The sequence below is a fragment of the Rattus rattus genome, chromosome 7, assembly GCF_011064425.1.
Source record: "Rattus rattus isolate New Zealand chromosome 7, Rrattus_CSIRO_v1, whole genome shotgun sequence".
Classification (NCBI taxonomy): domain Eukaryota; kingdom Metazoa; phylum Chordata; class Mammalia; order Rodentia; family Muridae; genus Rattus; species Rattus rattus.
This window is the reverse complement of record NC_046160.1, coordinates 52,857,472-52,865,895: the sequence shown is the minus strand read 5'-3', so window position 1 is coordinate 52,865,895 and position 8,424 is coordinate 52,857,472.

Below are 8,424 nucleotides of genomic sequence, written 5' to 3'. Positions count from 1 at the left end.
AATTCATGTATTTGAATGCTTATCCATGGGGCATGGCAGTATTCAGAGGTGTGATTTTATTGGAGAAGATACGGCTTTGTTGAAGAACGTGTGTCCCTGTGAGGGTTGGCTTTGGGGTCTCTGTGCTTGAGCTCAGCTCAGTGTGGAGCGCAGTCTCCTTCAGCTGCCTTTGCAGCAAGATTTAGAACTCTCGGCTTCTCCAGAGCCATGTGTGCCTGCATGCTGTCCTGCTTCCTGCCATGACAGATTAAAGCTCTGAAATAGTAAGCCAGTCCCAATTAAATGTTTTCTTTGATGAGAGATGCCATGGTCGTGGTGTCTCTTCACAGCAATAAAGCCCTAACCAAGACAAGCACTTTGAGCTTTTAGATTATTTTTATAAGCTTCAGAACAGAGGCACATTGAACACATTTTCATTTGTTTCTTACAGAGAAATATGTTAGTTTTCCATATAGCATATTTACTAATGACATATTCAGTGTACTTACGTTTCTTGGAGTATGACATTTATTGAAGATCTATCATTCCAATACTATTGCCTCAAGCTTGTGAAAAGTCTAGGGCTTGTTCAATGTGTTCAGTGCTTTCCACTATGATTCATCCAGTCAGAACAGGTGGGATAATGCATGCCCACGGAAGATCAGCTGAATAATGATGCCTTTCTGCAATGAACATTTTTAAAAATTATTTATTTTAGTTCTTTAGTTTCTCCTTTGCTCTTCTTCCTCCCTTCAAGCTCAGGCTTCTTTTTTTCATTTCATATATAGATATAAGTGCTATGAAGAGATCAACAATTAATGAAAGAACACTAATGTAATAGCAACAATACTATATATGTACATCAGCATAATCTATGCAGTCTGAATAATGTGACTCTTACCTATGCTTTCAAGGCTGAAAATTTGGTATAACCGATTGGTGTACTCTTCTTGACTATTTCTCCCACTTGCAGCATTTCTTAGCTGCCTGTAGGGCTTTGTGTAGGTTTGAGGTCACTTGGTCTTTCCCTGTCCATGTTAGCATGTGTATTGGGGTGATCCTTGTTTAGCTGATCTTTAGGCAGTCATATTGATGAGAGTTTATGGATGTAGCTCAGGAAATTTCATAAGTAAATATCCAAAGTCTCAAGCTGAAATGTTAAATCCTCACAGCCCTGAGATGAGCGTAGATGGTGTGTGTGCACACTCACAAAAACGTATGTCTGTGGCATTAGAATAAGGTAGCCCCTGAAGCACTACAGTTTAAAATGAAAATGTAACAATGATGATAGGAAACATTTTCTTCTGTGCCATTTATAAAATCGACTTTACAGCACGAGAAGAAGAGGAATTTACATTTTATTTAGTATCACAATCAAGCAATACTTATAAACGAAAATGACATTAATCTTGTCTATTTTATGGCCCATAAACTTTAGTACCTTTTAAAGATATTGAAATAGATTAAAAATAGAACCTTCGAGCACATTGCTCTCTTTTTTGAAACATTATTTCCTATACATTTTTCTTTTCTCAACAGAAAATCATATTTTTTTTGAGAAAACTACTTCTCAATAGCTGAAGGATAATGCGTGGGTTTGTGCTTCTAGTCAAAGAGCTATATCCCTCAGAAAGCACTCAACTCCCAGCATGAGGCCACATCAGCACACTGCGATCTGACTGTGGAACAACAGTCTTGATTGGTGCAGAACCTTTCTCAAACACAAAGAATTCTGGAAATGACAGGAAGCAATTTCCTTTCAGTCGAGAGCTTTACCCTTGGATCTTATAGTGTGGCTTGCACTCTCATTTCTACCTTGTATTCTAAACTTTCCACTTTGAGGGTCTCTAAATTGATTTAATTTACATTCCTAAACAATCTTTAATTGGCAAATAATTTCTTTGAAACGTCAGTCAAAACCACTCATATGCCTCATATCTACAGGATGCTTTTGTTTGCGCGATTGTGATGGAAATAGCCTAAGTGGCACCAGATGAGCACAGTGATTTTTTTTCAAGTATCTTAATTAATGTGTTCTCACACTCAAAGTTAGACATTCTGTTCTCCATACTGGTTGTTAGTTATAACAGTACTCTAAAAATACACATGCACCTTCATGTATAAACACGTAAACATGGATGTGCATAGAACTTTCTTACTATGCACTCAGATAATGATGAATATGACACTGGTAAATTGGATACAGAGTTTATTTGCTCTATTGTTGTGTTACATTCCTAAGAAACCCAGTCTTACTGTCTTAAAGAAGCACATAGATATAGAAAAATGCAACTCAGATAAAAAATCAAATTATGAATATGGCCACAGTAGCTAGAATGAATTAGGTAACCAAGTTAACTAAAGCCAAGCTCAGACAATGGACACTTGATTCACTTTTTTCTCTGTGTTTGTACCCATTCTCAATTTTGTTTGTTTTTAGAAGGGTAGAGCTGAAAGGGTTTATCTTCATGAAATACTAGAAATTCAAATGCCTTGCGGTGTGTTTATTTAATGTAAGATTCCCCTCCTCATGTAAAAACAAGTTGCAATGCTTACTAGTATAAGAAATGAAGCATATAATTGAGGTGGTGATTCTTGGCGCCATCAGTGGTAAGCTTCTGCAAAATATACTTCCAGAGACTTCTACTCATTTTTGCCTCTTACATATTCTGGCCCATCACCGGCAAGCGTGGTGCAATATGAGTTCTAGTCTCCAGGAAATTTCTTGACATTTTCCATCTGATGTTACTATTTCAAAAAGCTATTGTCTCCAGATGATACTAACAACTTCCCCCAAACTGAAATTTCCAGGTGCCAGTTTTGTAACTCAAAGGATTTCACACTTGTAACTAGGATCAAGTCATTTTCACCCACAAAGTCCCCTGCTTTTCTCTCTTCCAACGCTTCCCATCCACACCCTCACCCTTAGAGAAGATTAAGTTTGCAAACTTCCATATTCCGTTTAACCAAGATCAGATTGCACAAGTGAGTCTCCAAAGTTCCCTCCTGTTCCCTCACAATACTTAGAAGCTATTTATATTCACAATTATGCCTTACAACAGCAAGCCGATACGGGGTAAAATCTGCCATAGCAGATGGAGAAAAGTTCAGGAGAAAGGAAGCACATGATTCCAGGTGTGCCCTCCGAGAGGAGCTGTGTCAGGAAGTACTTAATTCTCCCAGCAGTGATGGGTGGCTGGAGATATGCACAAACAGTTGCAATCACACGTAAGTTCCAGCTTTTACTAGATCAACGCTACCAGCTTGATTGACCTCAGTGACTTAGAGACAACAGGTGTTCACTCTGAGTTGTAACGTGAGCATAACTTTCCTGGTGAAACCAGTGCATCATGACCCGAGGCTTCAGGTTCACACTGAGACTCCTGTCAAGCAGAATATTCCAAAGGATCAGACCTTAATTCCCCACAGGTCGCCCAACATCAGCATCCTTTGGATAGAAGAACAATCTCTGCCACGTCGTGTTTGCATTACACAAGTTTTGTCCACTGCATTCAAGCTTATATTTATGCGATTTATCTTTATTGTTGTCTGGATTGGGAGGTCTGTAATCTTATTTTAACAGTCTCTCATTTGAGTGTTACAAACTGATTCATTCCGTGTTCGTGGATATTTGTTGCTAGATTTTATTTTATTTTTTTATGATTCATCTCAACATAGACTTTTTAATATAGGGGATCATTTAAAAAAATTTTTTTGGTGTGAAATGTTCTTTCAAGTTGTTTGAAAAATTCTTCTATTAACCTTTTTCTGTGGTGGTTTGTGAGATTTTTTAAAAATGTGTTCTAAAGATGTAGAGGGGAGTATATGTACTGCACAGACCTCTTCAAACTGAAATTTCTCAGTTTTCTGAATGGTGGTGATTAATGAAAGGAAGTTTATAGAGAATCGTGAGTAAGCAGAAGTCTGCATCTGTAATCACAGTACTTGGGAGGCAGGACTATTTTGAGATCCAGATTAACCTGGAGTAAATTTTGAAATCCTACTCAAAACTGTAGCAACAACAATAATGAAAACAAACAAAAATTTATAGGTTTTTATATAGTTAAATGCATACTGGTTCATGCCTGGCATTATGATACCTAACAAAGATTATTAATCTAAGGTCATAAATTTATTTGAATTCTGTCTTTTTTTCAGATATAAGATTGCCATCAATTTAGAAATAATTTTATGTGATAAATATAGGAACACAGTTACTTTTTCTTGACTCCTCATAACTTATTTAAAAGATTATATTAATGCTTTTTGTAATAAAATGTAAAAATTCTAGCAAGTCATGAGATTAAAATATATGTGGTCTAGATTCTAGATTTACTATTTCATTGTGAACCTATTTTTCCTCTTCTTTGTTTTTCTAAAATAAATGACATCATTATATTTATTAGAGTTTTATAATTAATCTTGATATCTTTATATGGAACCTATAGGTCAAAGGTGTAAATTTTTGTCTGTCTATAGACTAATTTGGAGTGAATTTAGAGTTTTTAAATATTGAGTTTCTTCCTTTGAATAATATAAAATTTTTATGGTTTCTTCAATTTCCAGCAGTCTTCCTAAAGAAATGAGCTACAACCCGTATTTAGGGTTGTTGAATGATAAGTTCTCAAAATACTTCCATCAGAAATTTATTATAAAATACTGGCTGTTAGAATAAGATCTCGCGAAGTCATTTTCCACAAATTGATTTTAATCTGTCAACCTCCAGTCTCTGATGTGAATGGAGCATTCACATACAATGTGTGAACTCCGTCATTTATGTCAGGACCCTGCAACTCTCCATGGCTTTTTTCTTTTCCTTTTTTTATTGGATATTTCATTTATTTATATTTCAAATGTTATCCCCTTTCCCAGCTTTGCCTCCAGAAACACGCTATCCCATCCTCCCTCCCCCCACTTCTATGAGGGTAGTTCCCCCACCCACCCACTCCTGTGCCCCTGCCCTGGTATTCCCCTGGACTGTGGCACTGAGCCTTCACAGGACCCAGGGCCTCTCCTACCATTGATGCCAGATAAGCAGATAAGGCCATCCTCTGCCACATATGCGGCTGGAGCTCTAAGTCTCTCCATGTGTACTTTTTGGTTGGTGATTTAGTCTCTGTGAGCTCTGGGGGTTCTGGTTGGCTGATATTGTTCTTTTCCCTATGGGGTTGCAAACCCCTTCAGCTCCTTCAGTCCTTTCTCTGACTCCTCCATTGGTCTTCCTATGAATATAGTTTTAATTGAGACCTTAATTTTCATCTTTGAAAATTTCTCATACATAACTTTAGGCTTATACTCAGCTTTAAAACAATTCAAGTTTCTGTAATTATCTTTTTTCATTCATTCATTCATTCATTCATTCATTCATTCATTCATTCATTCATTCATTCATTCACTACATTCTGATCACAGCCTCCTCTTCTTTCATCTTCCCTCCACAGCCGCTTCTCCCATTCTCTCCTTCCATTTACCTCGGAAAAGTGAGCGGCCCCCTTGGGTACCAACTTACTCCAGCACCACAAATCATTGTAGAAATAGGCACGTCCTCTCCCACTGAGGCCAGACAAGGCAGCTCAGTAAGGGGAACTGGATCCACAGGCAGGCAACAGAGTCAGGGTAAGCCCGCACTCCAGTTGTTGGAGGAATTGCATGATGATGAGACTTCACATCTGCTACACATGCGGGCAGTGGAATAGGAGGGGGTGTGGCCTTAGCCCTTGTATGCTCTTTGGTTGGCGGTTCAGTCTCTGGGAACCCCAAAAGTCCTGACTAGTTGACGCTGTTAGTCTTCTTGTGGCGTCTGTATCTCCTCTGGGTTCCTCAATCCTTTCCCCCACCTCTTCCACAAGAATTCCTGAGCTCCGTGGAGTGTTTAGCTGTGAGTCTCTGCGTCTGTTTCTATCAGCTGCTGGGTGGAGTCTCCCAGAGGACAGTGATACCAGGCTCTATCTCCGAGTATAACAGAGTATCATAAATAGTGTCAGGGATTGGTTCTTGCCCACAGGATGGATCTCAAACTGAGCCAATCATTGGTTGGTCATTCCCTCAGTCTCTGCCCCATCTTTGTTCCTGAGTTTCCTGTTGGCAGGAAAAATTTCGGGTCAAAGTTTAGTGGGTGGGTTGGACTCCTTATCCCTCCACTGGGAAAACTGCCTGACTACAGGATGTGGCCATTGCAGGATCCATATCCTCCACTGTTAGTCTCACAGCCTCCCTGGAGCCTCTCCAAACCCAGGTCTCTGCTATGTCCTAGAGATCACATACTCCATTTTCTATCTACTCTCCTAGCCCCCTCTCCACAGCTTTCCCTACACCCGATTCCTTCCCATTCCTTCCCCACTCTGCCCTATCCCACCTAGATATCCTCCCTCCAACCATGACTATTTTATTTCCCCTTCTGAGTGAAATACAAGCATCTTCCTTTGAGTCCTTCTTGTTACTTACTTTCTTTGACTCTGTGGTTTATAGCAAATATTTCCTGTACTTTACGGCTAATGTCCACTTATCATTGAGTACATACCATGCATGTCCTTTTTGGTCTGGATTACGTTACTCAGGATGATATTTTCTAGTTATAATCCATTTGCCTAAAAATTTCATGATGTCCTTGTTTTTAATAGCTAAGTAGTATTCCATTGTTTAAATGAACCACATTTTCTTTATTCATTCTTCAGGTAAGAATTCTGGGTTCTTTGCAGCTTCTGGCTATTATAAATAAAGCTGCTATGAACATAGTGGAGCATGTGTCCTTGTTATATGTTGGAACATCTTTTGGGTATATGACCAGTAGTGGTATAGCTAGGTCCTCAGGTAGTACTGTATCCAATTTTTTGAGGAACTTCCAGACTGATTTCCAGAATGGTTGTACCAGCTTTCAATGCCATCAACAATGGAGGAGTGTTCCTCTTTCTACAACATGTACCAGTGTCTGATGCTAACAGGAAAGACATACAAAAAAAGTGAGAAAAAGAGAAACCATTGCCAAAAAAAAATCTTAATTAAGGGAGATTCTACAACAAAGAATATTGTTTCTTTCAAAGCATTTCTCTTTTTGTGTTATCTATCTGTCTGTCTGTCTGTCTGTCTGTCTGTCTATCTATCTATCTATCTATCTATCTATCTATCTATCTATCTATCTATTCATTCACTTTATATCCTGATTACTGCTCCCTCCTTCTCGTTCCCTCTTCATACAGTCCCTTCCCCCATATCCCCTCATCTTCACCTCTGAGATGGGAAAGTCCCCTGAGACCCAATACATCAAGTATCTGCAGAACTGGGTACATTCTTTTCCACTGAAGCCCGACAAGGCAGCTCAGTTAGGGAAACAAGATTCCACAGGCAGGCAAAAGATTTAGGGGCAGCCATTACTCCAGTTGCTGAGGAACCTACATGAAGACTGAGCTGCTGCAGGTTTGCAGGGGGTGGGCTAGGTTCAGCCTGGATGCGCTTTGGTTGGTGGTTCAGTCACTGGGAGCATTCAAGTGTCCAGATTAGTTGACTCTGTTGAATCAAAGCATTTATTAACTGAACGGAAGTTAGTAAAAACATTCCATGAATTGAAATTACTACCTCTAGCATGTAATCTCAATAAATGACGGTCTGAGAAAAAGGGCATATGTATAAAAATCAAAAGCATAATTGCTGTTGGGGTCCAGGCGTTGACTCACAAACAAGAACACTGGTGATCTTAGTCAGACAGAGATAGTTTATTGCACATTCACCCCAGGACTGATGTAGAGGGCCGCAATAACTTTCGCCACCACTAGATGGCGCTGGCTTCCACTGCACCCCACGTGGAAGGCCAGGATAGCCTCCGCCATTACAAGATGGCGCCAGCCTTCGCCACGCCAGCAGACTTCCTTTCAGGAAGTTAACTGTGTGCGCATGTGCAAGAGTGCCTTCGTGAATCAGAGAATGAACTGGAAGAGCTTGAAGGGGCTTGAGACTCCATATGTACAACAATGCCAAGCAACCAGAGCTTCCAGGGACTAAGCCACTACCTAAAGACTATACATGGACTGACCCTGGACTCTGACCTCATAGGTAGCAATGAATATCCTAGTAAGAGCACCAGTGGAAGGAGAAGCCCTGGGTTCTGTTAAGACTGAACCCCCAGTGAACTAGACTGTCGGGGGGCGTGCAATGGGGAGGGTGGGGGGAACACCCCATAGGAAGGGGGGAGGAAGGGATGTTTGCCAAATGTACAAAGAAATACCCAAAAAAATAAAAAAAAAAAAAAAAAAAGTGCCTTCGTGCAGGTCTTTGCCCACTCCGGGCGTGCCTATGAGATCATGGGTAAGCAACCAATCAGGCGTGGACACGCCACATTAGGGTGTATATAAGCAGCCCATTCTGGGGCTCGCTCTCTCCTCTTCAAGATGTAATAAACGCTTTGCTGCAGAAGGATCCTGGTGTCCTCGGCATGTCGTTCTTGCTGGCGAG